The sequence below is a fragment of the Homarus americanus genome, unplaced genomic scaffold, assembly GCF_018991925.1.
Source record: "Homarus americanus isolate GMGI-L3 unplaced genomic scaffold, GMGI_Hamer_2.0 scaffold22782, whole genome shotgun sequence".
Taxonomy (NCBI): Eukaryota; Metazoa; Arthropoda; class Malacostraca; order Decapoda; family Nephropidae; genus Homarus; species Homarus americanus.
In genome coordinates, this window is record NW_024729719.1 from 1,316 (window position 1) to 17,349 (window position 16,034).

Consider the following 16,034-nt stretch of genomic DNA (forward strand, 5'->3'; position numbering starts at 1 on the left):
AAAAAGAACAATACTTGATACAATAAAAAGAATTTGCCCCCTCGAACGAAGCCCTTTTTATTACAACTTGGGTGGAGCCCCTGGTTCCTTCACGTGTTACATCTCGTCATCATTGAATTATTGTTAAAATAGTAGCTAAAAAATCTTAGCAGGAGCAAGTCTATATTAAATTGGTGAATCATTTAACAAGCCCTGTGGTTAGTATTATGGCTCTACTGGATCCTGTTAAAGGTCAGGTCTTATATCAACTAAGTAAAAGTGTGGTGTCCGTGTGATGACGACATTAGTTAACTTTCTGCGCATATAAAAGTCCTTAGAACAGCAAATACATACGATTGAATTATTGCAACAGCAGATTTAGTATTAAAAGAAGGATTGAGCTATATTAAAACGACACTAAAGCCAAAGACAAAGAAGCGCCTATATTGCTCAAAAGTGCTGTCAACAAAAGATGTCCTGCAATTATGTTATTGCTAGCCTGAACGGCTAAAGTTCCTGGTCGAATAATATTTTAAAGTTTTACTAACACTATAAATGGTATCAGAAGCCCTCAGTTCCTTAAACTAAAGTATGCATGTGTTAATATGGTTATTCAACCAAATAAAATAAAAAGCAATACAAAGGTAAAGCAAAGCGTAAGAGTATCGCAAGGTGTTCGATCTAGTAAACACATATGGGAGCAGCCTGAGGAGTGTTATTGAATAATAAATCTAAATAAAGAAATGAATAAAATGGAAGGAATTTTAGTGGCTTGTCCTAAAATTGCTTGAAATTCATTAGAAGAAGTTGCATAATTTTGGATCAAACTAGCTGCTCAACGAGGGTGCTGCTCAATAAAGGTAGGGCTCAAAAAGTAACCCAACAAAAGTTGATAATCAATTGACGATAATTAGAAAAGACTCTGAAGAAGAAACCAAAAATAGAAATAATCTTGTTAATATTGTGTTTTTGGTGTTGAGCTTAGTTCAATTGAAGGGGACATTTTATGGAGATTTTATAAAATAGTTTAGGAAATAAAAAAATAAAAGAACTTAATAAGAAATATAAAAAATAGATTTAATCATAAAAGAGGTGCTATTTGAGGCATCAAAAAAGTATTCCAGTGGAATTACATTTGGCTTGACAAGCCTATATTATTAATTAACTAACTTTTTCCACCATGAAGTAGGCGCTTCATCATGATAGGTTTAAAAGACTTATACTTGCTTTCAGTCATCGGGTGATAGATCGGATGAGGAGGGAGACCAATTTAAAAAGCTGAGACTGACACACTTCTACCACAATTGGTATAAATCTATGGTTTGCTCCACAAATTTCTGAGCATTGCCCAAAAACAATCCTGGTCGGTTAACCATGCAAACTAACTCTGGGTTACATTTGCCCGAATTGCATCTGCTTTTACTCCCCAGAGCTGAACAGTTCAAGAATGAATAACATCAGCTGCAGTGATCTTTAACATCTCGAACTTGTGTGTTTATAGGTAAGACAGCTTGTCTGCCCAAAGTCGAAATCCAGAGATAAATCTAGTTCGTTAGATGGAGTTATATAGAGTCAACTCTACTTGCAGAAAGTCTGAGTATTCATACCTTCAATATCATTGCGTCCAATTGTTTTAAGAGGATTCTAGGTTGGTTAACTTCATCTAGAAGATGGAAGTAACCGAAGTGAAGGAAGAGCAATAAAATGAGAATAATAGCAGGAAGAATTGTTCACCATTTGACTGTTTGGTTTTCTGGCGAAAAACGATTAACGTAAAAAGCATTAGGAAATATAGCGTATAATATATAACCAACAAGTAGTAATTAAATTCATTACTACCATAGTATGATCATGGGAAGAAAAATAAGTTGCTCTATAAGGGTGACGCACTGTCTTGGAATCCTAGGGTAATCTCTTACAAGCTGCTATTACTAAAAAGGAAATAATTTTCCCTAACAGAGCGCCAAATCCTGCATTATCTATCTGTCATTTAGTAGTTAGTGATTATAGGGATTTCTTATATAACTGTGGTCAGCTGTGGATACATGTCATTCAATCGAAGTAGGTAAGAATAAAGAAAATATAACTGTTCGTTTAACTACTAAAGCTTCATACAACAATGATGAATCTAAGAACGGCTACAAGAGAAATTATTGATCCAATTGAAGATAGAACATTTCATGCGGTGAATGTGTCAGATAGCCAGAGTATCGTCGTGGCATTCCATTTAATCCTAAGAAATGTTGTGGAAGAAAGTGATATTTACTCCTGTAAAATATAAAGGTGCGAATTTTTTAATCATTTAGGATTTATAGATAAGCCCGTAACAGAGGGAATCGAGTGAGCACCCCGCAAAGATGCCAAAACTGCACCTACAGATAGAACGTAATGAAAGTGAGCAACAACATAATATAAGCCATGAAGAATAATATCACTAGATGGAATTAAAAAGAATCACTTCCTGTAAGACCACCAACTGTAAAGGAGAAAATAAACCAAGAGCTCAGAGAAGTGATGGACTGTAATTCTCGATTTTGGGTACTTTTGAAGGGTGCCTAATCATCTAAAAAATTTTAATTCCTGTAGAACTGCAATAATTATTATTAAGTTGCAGAAGTAAAATAAGCTCGAGTGTCTACATCCATTCCTTGCAGTAAATATGTGTGTGCCCAAACAACGAAGCCAAGAATCTAATTGCTATCATAGCATAAATTATTCCTAGAGTTCCAAAGGCTTTTTTTCCCCCGGATTCCTTGTGTTACAATGTGGGAGATTATGTACCAAAAGCAGGAAGAATAAGAATGTAACCCCCAGGATGTCCAAAACCAGAATAAATGTTGGTAAAGAACTGGGTCTCCACCTCCAGCTGGATCGAAGAATGAAGTATTTAAATTTCTGGATCTGTTAAGAGTATAGTAATAGCTCCTGCTAAAACAGGAAGCGAGAGTAGTAAAAGAACTGCTGTAATAAATACTGATCACACAAATAAGGGCATGGGGTCTATTACAGCACCTTTTCTTCGTATATTAACGGCAGTTGTCATAAATCATCAAATTCAAAATAGATGGAGATCCCCAGCCAGCGAAGGAGAAAATTCCTTAAGTCAACGGAAGTACCTGCGTGAGCAATTGCTGCTGAGAGTGAGGCAGACAGTCCATCCAGTTCCTACTCCACTTTCTACTATTCTCTTGCTAATAATGTTAAATAGTAAGGAAGAAGTCAAAATCTTTATATTGTCTACATGGGGAAATGCTATATCTGGAGCTCCTAGTATAAGTGGTACAAAGCCGTTTCAAAGCCTCCAATTATAATGGGGGTATAACTAAGGAAGAAAATTATAACAAAAGCGTGGGCGGTTACAACTACATTGTAGATTTGATCGTCACCACGAGGTTTCCTTGGTTGGACCCATCCAGCACGAGAATTACCAGTCTTTAATGAAGTCCCTACTATGCCTGCTCATGCCCGAAGATAAAATATAGGGTACCAACGTCTTTATGATTTGTTGTGAAAAAGAGCCAATGTTTGCGTGATAAGGTGGCTGAGGAATAGGCGATAGATTGTAAATCTATAAACAAGTTTAAACTTTCTTATTAGGCTGCATAGTGAAAATTATTAAGACGTTAGGATTGCAAATCTAAAGATGTGTATATCACTGGAGCTAAAAGATATAAAAATGAAAGTATTTAAGATTTAAAAGATTTTTTTTTGGACAACTTTGAAGGATGTTATTTAAATAACTTAAAATCTTAGGAATATAATAAAAACTGATGGATAAAAAGTCCAAAAAGATTGATAAATGCCATTAAAGGGGTGAAAAGTCTTTGTCTTCGATGTGGAGAGGACTACTTCAATTTTGGTGAAAAAAGAACAAATGCCGAAATTGAGATTCGCAACAGTAATATAGGAAATCAAAGTAGATGCCAGAAGAATCCATTGAGGGTATGAAGAAATAACTAGAAGTTATTTCTTGAATTAAAATTCATTTAGAAAAACTAGAAAGGGTGTAGACCTCCTAGAGAAAGCAAAGAGTGTATAAGAATTTTATTAGGTACGGAAGCATTATTGAAGTAATTTGGGAAAAATGAAAATCTGCTGGCGAAAGATTAATGCTGTACTGAAGAAGATATTAAAGAGGCAAAAAGAAATATATTGTTCATATATTTCACTAATTAAAATAGCAGAAAGTATTCATGCTATGTGGTTAATAGAAGAAAAAGCTAATTTTTCGAAGTAAAGTTTGATTAATACCACCAACTGCTCCAATGATTGCTGCTGAAAGAATAATTGCATAAAAACAAAATAGCCAGGACTAAATAGTTAAAAAGTAAGCAGTATGAGAGCAGAAGTATAGACAATTTTTGGAATGGTTAGAGCACAATAGAGTTTGGATTCAATTTATTCTCTATAACTTGAGGGAACTTAAAAATGAAATGGAGCTGTCTTTAGTTTGAGAAGAAGAGCAAGGGCTAGACAAAGCGGTGCAAAACTGGGGGAAATTAATATATCGAGCTGAAAAATAATAATAGCAGATCCTAAAAGCTTGGACAAGAAAGTATTTAAGTGCAGACCAGAAGAATATTGATTATTTTTGTAATAATTAAAGGGACAAAAGATAAAGATTTAATTTCTAAGCCTGCTCATGCCCCAAATCAACGAAGTAAAGAAATAGATAAAAATTGTTCCTAGCCATAATAAAATAAATATTAATTGAGACGGAGAAATTAAAGCATTAAAAGAGAGAGGTTTATGCTCTCTCTCGCTAAACGTAAGATGAACCCATTAGCTTAGAATTAGCTTATTTTGTATACCGGTAAACGGCACGAAAGTTTTGGATCTTTAAAGAATTGGTGGAATTCCATTGTATATAGATAAATATGAGAGTAAAAAAATTACATAATCTGTCCTATCAAGACAGCCCTCTTTTTTCAGGCATCACATTTTAATAAAATGAAGCATAGCCATATTAGTAAAATAAAAAAAATAAAAAAACAGAAAAATTAAGAAAATATAATTTATAGTAGTATATATATATTATATATACATATAAATGTATATAATTAATTTAATATTATATATTTAGATAATTGTGATTTATACACAGCTCTGTAATTATAAATTCTCTTTCATTAGAACGGTTCGTTGGGAAATGGACTCCCAGGAAGAAGGACCATTTTAAAGGGCTTAGATTTCATTATGGATCTTATTTAGTTGATTTATACAGCTAAATTATCGACTTTCAGTTGACGAGGCATTTCTAATGAAAATTATATAAGTTTATATTTTAGATTCGCCTTAAAAATATATTTTTTGCTCTGTGTATAATTTTAGTTGAAAGACTAGGTTACGAGCTCTCCTCATAAGATTTAAATGTATATATAATTAGGAAAATAGCAATTTTAAGAAGGTACAAAGTTTTACTCGTATGGGGAAATCTTCTATTCAACTTTTAAGACCAGAACTTTTATTTTCGAGCAAAAAATGAGGTTTGTGTTAAATTTCACAAAATTGAAGTTGTGGGCGCATGGGAGCGACCCATATAGGGTCTTGAATATATGATTAGAAAAGATTTTCTAAGTTTCATGAGAATCTTGATTTTCCCCAACGGGCTCCCTAACTATTTTTTGTATGGTAAGTTTATTCTACTGTTGATAGAGGCGGACATTCTTAACTAGCTCCCCTAACTTGTATCTTTTGTTGAGAATTATAATGATACAAAATAAGAATGATTTTAGCTGCATAGTTGGTTAGATTTTGGCAAAAATTTTTATTTAAATATGGTAGGTTTACTAAGATTATTTATAATGAAGGCAAATTTTCATTTTTAAAAAAATTGAAGTTGCGGGCATGGTAACGACCTTATATGCGGTGTTTCATATTTTTAAAAATACTTATATTTTAATTTAAAAAAAAAATCATAATTAAAATTTCTGTTTTAGTATATTGATGCGTTTTGAAGCAGACCAGTACTTTTAAAATTCTACCTTTTAGGTTTAAATATGTAGATAAATTACTATAATTCAAATATTTTTTGCTTGGCTGTTAGAAGTTAGTGGAGAGTGCTAACTAACTCAGAACTTTATTTTGTTGTTAGGGAGTTAGTTAGCATTTCTAACAAACTTCATAAATTACCTCTTTTCAATTTTGTCGGAGTTTCTTTTTTTAAAGTTGTATCAAAATGGTATTTAATCTTCATACTTTTTGGGGTTGACTTTGGCGTGGGACAACAATTTTTTGGTAATAAATGACTGATATAATTTGTTTAATTATTTATATTTGTAATTATATTTATATTGTTAATTTCATCGTTGATAATAAATTTCTTTAATTTTAGTATGTTTATTTAATCAACAAAAAATTAAAAAATATTATTTGTACAATTCATGGAAGTTTGATTCTTGCTTAATACTTTTACGTTATAACTGGTAAATACATGTAAATAATTGTGTGGAAAAAATAGGCTAAAGTAAATTTATTAAAAATAAGTTTAATTAAAAAGTAGAAATCGTGTTAAGAAAATTAAAAATTACAGTATAAAATATTAAAATTGGCGGGCGGTAGCCTGATTTGGTAGTTATAAAAAAAAGTCTGACTAAGTTTTGTGCCAGCAGTCGCGGTTACACTTTAAGATTAAGTAAAGTAATTTAGTTAACAGTTAATTAAAAATTTATAAGTTAGGTTTATTTATTTTAATAAAAGGTAAAATTAGATTGTTAATTAGTAAATTAAACTAGTATATACAAAGATGAAACTGTAGATGCCAGGGTAAGAACTAGGATTAGATAATTCCTATTACACCTCGGGAGTAAAATTCTAAATGTTTGAATATTACTATTATATTCTTTAAAATCAAAAGAATTTGGCGGTATTTTAGTCTTGTTAGAGGAACTTGTTCTATAAACGATAAACACGCAGAATCTTACTTTATCTTTGGTAAATTTATAGCTTGTATACCGTCATTATTAAATAATCTTGGAAAAGTTAATTATTGGGATTAAAAAATTAAATATATTAGATCAAGGTGCAGCTGATAGATAAGTAGAAATGAGTTACAATAATATTTATTTTATAAATGGATTGAAAAATTAGAACTATTTTTAAAGAAGGTGATTGTACTCAAAAAGTTTAATAAGCTTTTTGGTATAAGCTCTAAATTATGTACATATCGCCCGTCACTTTCATTTAAAAATGAAATAAGTCGTAACATAAAGTAGGTGTACTGGAAAGTGTCCCTTGTGAAATAATCGAAATAAAGTTTATAGGTTTAGCATCTCACTTACGTTGAGAAGGTTTATCGTGCACGTATATCACGGTTTATAAGCGGGTGCATAAGACGCCCCAAATTTCCATTTAAAAGTAGCTGAGCTCTATTTGCTGTATAAGACCAGTACCCCAAATGTGACACTTACCCACTGACTCAGTAGTCCTTACCAACCATCCTGATTTTAAAATAAGGAATTCACTTCAAGTAATGTCATCAAATTATACCCGCTGGTGTAGTGTAAACACTAGTGACGCCACTGAAGTGTTGGAGTGTTCCTCGCCTCGTGGTGACTATTTATACAACATGTGGTTCAACAGCAACCACGTATTCTAATTGTGGTGTTTCATTAGGATTTGGAGTAAAAGTTACCAGTATGTACTTACTACATACATTTATTTAATAATATATATATATATATATATATATATATATATATATATATATATATATATATATATATATATATATATATATATATATATATATATATATATATATATATATATATATATATATATATATATATATATATATATATATATATATATATATATATACTGAATATACTATGTACAAAAATGAATGTTCAATGAATTATTTATGGTGCATTAGGTACTGGTCACTTCTGATGGCTATAAATAGCCTTCTTTATCTCCCTACATCTCACCTGAGCCAGACGGAAGGGTCTGGTAAATAAATGTTTGCTTATTTTCCATTTACTAAATAGATTTACCAATTATTTGTTTTTTTATTTATTTATAATATACTGTAATATATAAACACACTGTAATATTTTCTTTAATTTATAAACTGTTTTGATAAAGGAATGTTTCCAGTAGTGTTCCATTAGGATTTGAGTGAAAAATATTACTACTTACACAATTGTTCCTCTTACTTTGACAACACAACATACATACAGTATATTATTTCAGTTTTGACTTTTTTAATTTGTATTTATTTATAGTTAGTTACTTAAAATAAGGCCAATTCACTTCAAGTAATGGCATCAAATATTACAGCTGTGTAGTGTAAACACTAGTGGTGACGCCACTTGGCCGCCTGTAATTAACCGTCATAGTTTCAAGAATTAATGCACTCATTTACTGAATATTCTTTGTAAAAAATAAAATTTAAATCAATTATTTATAGAGATAAATATTATTATGAGTAAATATACCGATACCGTATGTATTACTGACCACCTCCACGGCTCCTCACTGGCAAATGGGGGGTGAGGTGTGATGATAGCTGTGTTTATTAGTATAAATCTTTACGTATACAGGTTTATAATACATTTTATTATTTTAATATACCGTAATCTTAATTTGAATCCAGCCCAAACGTATGTTTCAGTATAAAATAATTAGTGGTAAGACCTTGTGAGTGGCTTAGATGTTTTCATCACCACTTGGACACACTAAACCACAATATTTAAGAGGTAAGAATTTAAACTTGGTGGTTATGACCCTAACTTTGGGCAGATTTTTAATGTTCAAATTCGCCTTATAGGCCGTGATATACGAGTTGAGAAGGTTTATCGTGCAAATCGATTATATTTTGAGTATTATAAATCTTTGCTATTGTTATTTAGTGTTAGAATATAAATGAGAAAAATATTTTTTATAAAAAGAAGTAAGTAGAAATCTAAAATTTTGAATCAAAACTGAGATAAAGGCTAGAGTTAAAAGTATATTGTAAAAGAATAGTGAAATAAATGAAAATTTAATAATAAGAAAGCAAAAGTAAATTTTTGTACCTTGTGTATCAGGAAAATTAAAATTTAAAAGTAGTTTTTGATCCCTAAAAAAGGAAGAGCTAAATTGATAAAAAGGTTATTGTGGCATAAATATCTTTAATATTAATTTAGTGATGAAATGTTAAACCATCTTGATATCTGGTTTTTAGAGAAATGAATTTAATTCAGTTTTAATATTTAAGGAAAGTTAAATGTAAGAATAGGAGGGTTGAGCTTATTCAAAATATAAAAAGTATAGAAGAAATTTATTTAATAGTTGAATTAGGCTTAGAAGTAGCCATATGAGTAAAGTGTTTTAACTAATATTTGAGTTAAAGTTATTTATATTCTTCTTGTAGTTGTATCTAAAAATGTTGATAATCTTTGTATTTATAGATAAAATGATTTTATTAGTAGAAAATTTTGTAAATAGTAAAATATTAAAAATAAATTTTAAATGTTGATTGATGTGTAAGGAACTCGGCAAATAAAGCTTCTGCCTGTTTATCAAAAAACATGTCTATATGATGGTTTATAAAGTCTAACCTGCCCACTGGGATCAAACTAAAGGGCCGCGGTATTTTAACCGAAGGAAGGTAGCATAGTCATTAGTCTCTTAATTGGAGGCTTGTATGAATGGTTGGACAAGAAGCAAACTGTCTCAAACACAAAAATGAATTTGATTTTAAGTGAAAAAGGCTTAAATATTTTAAAGGGACGATAAGACCCTATAAAGTTTAATAATTTAGTATATAATTAGATGAGTTGAAAGTTTAATATTATTTATACACTAAATTATTTCGTTGGGGCGACGATGATATAATTTGTAACTGTTTAAATTTAAAATACAGAGATATTTGTGTGTAATGATCCTTGTTGTTGATTAAAAATTTAGTTACTTTAGGGATAACAGTTATTTATTTTGAGAGTTCATATCGACATAAAAGTTTGCGACCCGATGTTGAATTAAAAATTCGCCATGGCGTAGGAGTTAGGAGGTAGGTCTGTTCGACCTTAAATTTTACATGATTTGAGTTCAAACCGGCGTGAGCCAGGTTGGTTTCTATCTTTTAAGAAAACAAAAATTACTTTAGTACGAAAGGATTTAGTAATTAAAATAATTTTAAGTGTAGATTAACTATATTACTTTGGCAGATGTGATGCGTTAGACTTAGGATCTAATTAGATAGAGTTTTCTATAAGTAATAAACATTTATTCAGAAATGTTTGAATAAAACAGTTTGTGATGGCTTTAGTTATATTTGTGAGTTATTTAATTTTAATTATTTGTGTTCTTGTGGGTGTTGTGTTTGTTACTTTGTTAGAACGTAAAATTTTAGGTGTATATTCAAATTCGTAAAGGACCAAATAAAGTTGGTTTTATTGATTGCTACAACCCTTTGCGGATGCTGTAGTTATTTACTAAAGAGCAAACGGTACCTGTAAAATCTAATTTTCTTCCATATTATGCTTCACCTGTTTTAGTTTGTTTACTGCATTAATTGTATGGTTAGTAATTCCTTATGAAATTGGAATAATAAACTTAAATATAGGAGTACTTTTTTCTTGTGCTGTTTAAGATTACGTGTTTATTCAAGTGGTTTATTGGATAAAAGATATTAGCTAAGATATACGGTAAAAGTAATTTAATTGATGAGGCTGAAGTAACATGCTGGTAGTTAAATCTTGCCTCGAGGTTCTGTCACTTCCATTGGCTTCACGTATATCAGCTGTTACTCGTAACGTGTTTAGTTGTAATTTCATGACACGAAAATTAACTTGCAAATAGATCGCTATGTACTTAAACTGTCCCCTAACTGTTTACATAAATCATTACCTCCACATTAGTTTACACTATACTGTACTGTACTCACTTCACTGCTTCATGCACTATACACAAGGTTTATTACAGCTGACTAGACCTTCCCTCCCCTTATGCCCCCTACGGTCAACACCTGACCCTATAAAAACGCTATATGACCCAACAACAAGCCACACCAGGTATTGTGAGAAGCTTCACTGCGGGTCTGTTGTCCCCACAAATATGCCTCGTGGGATTCAGGTCAACCATACACCACGGAGCGGGGGTCAACTGCTAAGCCACGCCTACCCCCGCTATTTAAGACCTGACCTCGTGGTGATCTCTCTCTTGCTACCTACAGCCGCAGCCAGCAACACCTCCTCCTCCGCCTGCCTAGCGGTCCTCTCTCCCGCTGGCGAGCATGGCGACCCACAAGCTGTCCTTCTCTGAGCATCCTCACCAACCAGCTCTCTCTACATCACGCTTGTAACCATGCTGCCTTCCCAGCACCAAGCTGCATTGTACATCCAATACAACGATTTCAATCCAAACCAAGCAGTAAATCATAAAAAAACATGAACAAGGCATAAGAACAAATGCGGCATGTCGACATCAACATATTTAAAGAAGTGAAAGTGAGAGACAAATCTACAACAGTGTTTAAAAGTAGATCCCTAATTGCAGAAACTGAGAGGTTACTTATCATCTGGATTAGGGAAAGACAGATGACAGGTGATTCAGTTTCTACTGAATTCATTTGTGAAAGAGCCAGGGAGATTTACGAACATTTAAAAACAGATCAACCTGGTTCTTCAGGCACAGACTTTGAAGATTTTCGAACCAGCCTTTGCTGGTTCGAAAAATTTAAGAAAAGAAGTGACATTTTCAGTGTTGTTAGGCATGGTGAAGCTGCTAGTGCTGATAAGGAAGGGGCAGCAAAGTTTTTAGATGAATTTAAAGAACTGATTGAAGAAGAAAATTATCTTCCACAGCAAGTGTTCAATGTGGACGAAACTGGGCTGTTCTGGAAAAAGATGCCCAAAAGAACATTCATCACCAGAGATGAAGCCTCTTTACCGTAAGAACAAAGCTTGGAGTTTATTGGAAGTCCAACCGTAAGGCATGGGTGACAAGATATCTCTTTAATGAATGGGCTGTTGATGTGTTTTGCCCTTCTGTCAAGAGCTACCTAACCACCAATAAACTCCATTTAAAGGCTCTTCTCCTCATGGATAATGCTCCTGGTCATGACCCTGACCTTGCCAGAAATTTGGAGTATCAATTTGACTTTGTGAAAGTGTCAAACACTACATCAATCATACAGCCAATGGACCAGAAAGTTATCAGCAACTTCAAGAAGTTGTACATGAAGAAAATGTTTAGGAGGTGTCATCAAGCAACTTCCAATGATCCTGAACTAACACCGAAACATTTCTGGAAGACACAATTCAACATCCTGGAGGCTGTAAAATTGATTGTCATCATGGCAAGAATTCTCCACTAGATCCCTCAATCTGAGGAAGAAACAGAGTTGGACCAGGAGATTGTGTCCATTGGTCAGTCATTGGGCCTTGAAGTGGAGGAGGAGGATGTGGAAGAGCTTGTGATGTCTCATGAGGAGGAACTTACTCCTGATGACCTGAAGCAACTGGATGAGATGTTACAGGTAGAGGCACCCAGACCACAATTGACACTTTCTTCAGTAAAATGCAGAGGGAACAATATGCTATCCCTCAGGATGTTCATGGTGGAGAATCTGTCAGTCCAGAGGTTCATGACATTTTCATGGAAGGTGACTCACCTTCCAAGAAGCAGTAAAATGCTTCTCCTCCACCTCCACTTCCTTCTCTTTTCCCTTCTCCTCCTCCACCTCCCACTTCAGATTCACATCATCATCATCATCCAGGAGCCTTCTACATACACACATCAAAGTAAGTGAACTTTTCTACCTTTTTTGTTGAAACAATGGTTTCGGTTAACGAGCAACCTGCTGGAACGGATTGTGCTCGTTAACTGAGGGACCACTGCATGGGTGCAACATCTTTGTCAATGGTGATATAAGCTTCATAACCCTTTATACCCTTAACAAATAAAATCTTGTATTTTTCAAGACCTGGAACACTGTTACACATTCTAACACTAAATAACTCCTTCCAGTTCATCTCAAGTTCACACAACCAGTTCTTACCTAACAAAGTTGGTCTATTCACATAACTAACTATAATTAATGGCAACTTTAAATTCAAATTTTAATACTCTGCCAAGGTGAACAAGACATTAAACATCACTATAAATTTTAAATGAAGATTCAGTGGATGTAAAAACTCACAGGATAAATCACAAAAGACTATATTTAACCTTCCGATGTTCAAGATATGTACTCGTTTTTTTAATAGTTTTCGGTTAAAATACTGTTATATTAGTGATATTCTATTCATACTGTGCTTGATATAATACATTCATGGAAATGTAATATTCTTGCAACTACAATGCTGATGCCAACACAAGCGTGGTTACGGCGAGACTGACTGAGTGAGGGAGAGCTATGCATGTGTGTGTGAGGCTGCGGGAGCGGGCGGTGTGCCGTGTTCGGTGCCGTGTATGCTAAACCCGCGTATGTTAAGGGCCGACTGGACCAGATACCCGTACAGAGAAATGGTTATTACAAATCATTCATTCCTCCCAACTGGATACCATGGTAGATTACTTTTAAACTCTTCAAGCTGGTTTCCTCTTAATTTCTTACTTGTCTAGTTATTTCATTTCATATAATTACGCCATAACCTCTGATCTTTGGTAGCGTGGCTCGAGGGTTATGACACATGGGTACATTGTAATTCTGGTATCAAGCAATGGGAAAGAATGATGGCAAAATACAGCAGGCAAATGATACTCCTAACATACAAATAAAATAGTTTATTAAAATTATAAAATGGTTTATTAAAATGAAGTTACATTTATTGAATAATTTCAGTAACACTCAACTACAGTATGGCAGTCCCTGGTGGGTGGAGCCAAATACAAGTAGTATCCGATATCACCCATTAGATTCTCAAAGATACCCCATAAATGGACTTACAGTCTCAGATCGGTAAACACAGATGGTATACTAAAAACAAATATAAGAGGCTTGAGTGTTTGTATTTGTTGCAGTTTATTTTCTTACAAACTTTTCAAGTATTTTTTACAAAACAGAAGGTTTGTATTGTTCGCCCGTTTTTTTTAATATTCAACCAATAGCCTTCGCCGATTTTCTTTCATAGGCTAGCCCAAATTCAATGCTATTAGGTGTAAAATATGGATTGCAATTAACTTGATTAAGCTTTTTCAGTCTTAGCCAAATAAATGTTTAAACTTGGGGCCAAATTAAATTAGTTAGAACATGAAGAATAATTACATAGGTTAAATTATGTTATGTTAGAGAAAGTGTGTACATGGCAATATTGGTGAGTGTCAGGCTGTCAGTGAGTATTAATTCTCGATATAGTTTCAGGATTTAACTTTTATTTGTTTTTTTTATGAACCAAATTACCCAGACATCGAAGGGAAAACACCATGATCTAGGCTAAATCTGTAATTTAAGAGAAATGATTTGTCATTTAGGTTAGGCAAGGCTATGCTATCAATAACAAATTTATTTGAAGTGGCCCAGAATAAGGTTATCTTAGTCTAGCTTGTGTGTCTTATCACAGGGGTTAACGCAAATTCTATTAGGGGTAAAACACCAAATACTGTTTTCTGGGTAACAAGACGATTAACCAGAAAAAATTCCTCATCCCCAGAATGTTTATGGTAATAGAAATTTTTTTTCGTAAGTTCCTGAAATTGCCAATTAGATCAACTCTCGAACCCTGAGAAATATCCCCCATCTCCGGATTTTTATCTGTTATCTGGGAATCTTTTCTCATAATTTTCCAGAAAATGTTCCCCTATGAAAGTCATTACCTAAGCCAATATCTAACTTAGGGAAGCATAAGACAGAGGGTTGGAAAAGTATGTTGAGTGAATTACCATCTATAGAGGCTGGATCTAAGAGTTGAAGAACTGCTTCTTCAATTGCAGTGTAAGTATTTTCAATTTGGGGCCGCCACCTTCAAGAGAAAAAATAAATAAAAACTGTCTTACATATTTGGCAGGATTTATACAGTTAGAAAGGAATCTATTGAAATAGTTCCAAACATTATAACCTAACCTATCATTGTAGCTGTAGCCCCAAAAATTCTCCTCTATCTATGTAACAAACAATAAATGGTAAAATAAGTCAAAAATAATAATAGCAGCCAGAAATTTATCAACCTGTATTAGTTGTAAACATAATTGCCTATAAGCCTGACAAAGTAAGATTTACATATTAATCTATACCAAGTAGCCTATGAATTTAAATCAATTGTTGAATCAAAATAAATGACAAAAAAAAACCATGAGGAATTATATGGTAAACTACACATTATGACCTTCATTACCGTCGGGAATAACGTAATTATTAATATGTAGTTTATAACAGTAACCAAACCTACCTAACCTAACTTCCTTACCAACGGGTGGCCTCCGCCACCTTGGACCACCCAAAAGAATATTTAATATCTTTGTTCCACGTCATTTGCGGTCCAGTTTTTACTAATTACTCACACGGCAAACTTCGAAGAATGATGTTTCTTTTAATGAATGTGCTCATATAATTAAAATATTTGTATTAATTCACGATGTAGAGCCACCATACACAACTTCCTTGAGTTTACAACCACCTTAAATCGTAGCAAGCCTCAGAAAAAAAAAGTTAAGTTTGTTTCAGTGTCAATCAATACCTACACTAACAATATTATGACTTACCTGTTCCACCAGTATATTTCTTATCTTGTGCTGCTTACTTCTTCACGCTTACACGTAAATCGGAAAACTTCCACCTGACTTCATCAACATTGCGGGGGATACGAGCAACAACATTCACTGCTTTTACTACTTCTTATCAAGCATGATTCTTATATTTGATTGTACATCTCGAGTCCAACTTCACTAAAATTATTTTCTTTCTTTTGGCGACTTCACACACTATGGCGTATACTTCCGTCTCACTGAAATTTGGTCGTTTCTTGTTTGAATTGCTCTCAGCTGATTTCTCCTTCTCTTGTGATTGGTTGATGATTTTGTTAACTGAGCGCTGATTGGCCATCTACCATCCAATAAGAGAACTTAATTTATAGGGTAAACACTAGAGTTACAATAACTTACTAACTGCTTACGGAACAAATATCGAG

At 33.2% G+C, this 16,034-nt stretch overlaps 1 pseudogene; it reads right to left on the bottom strand.

The window, feature by feature from the left end:
* Positions 1-2,031: 2,031 nt before the first annotated feature.
* On the bottom strand, positions 2,032-6,175 carry LOC121866805 (annotated as a pseudogene).
* Between the last annotated feature and the right edge of the window lie 9,859 nt (positions 6,176-16,034).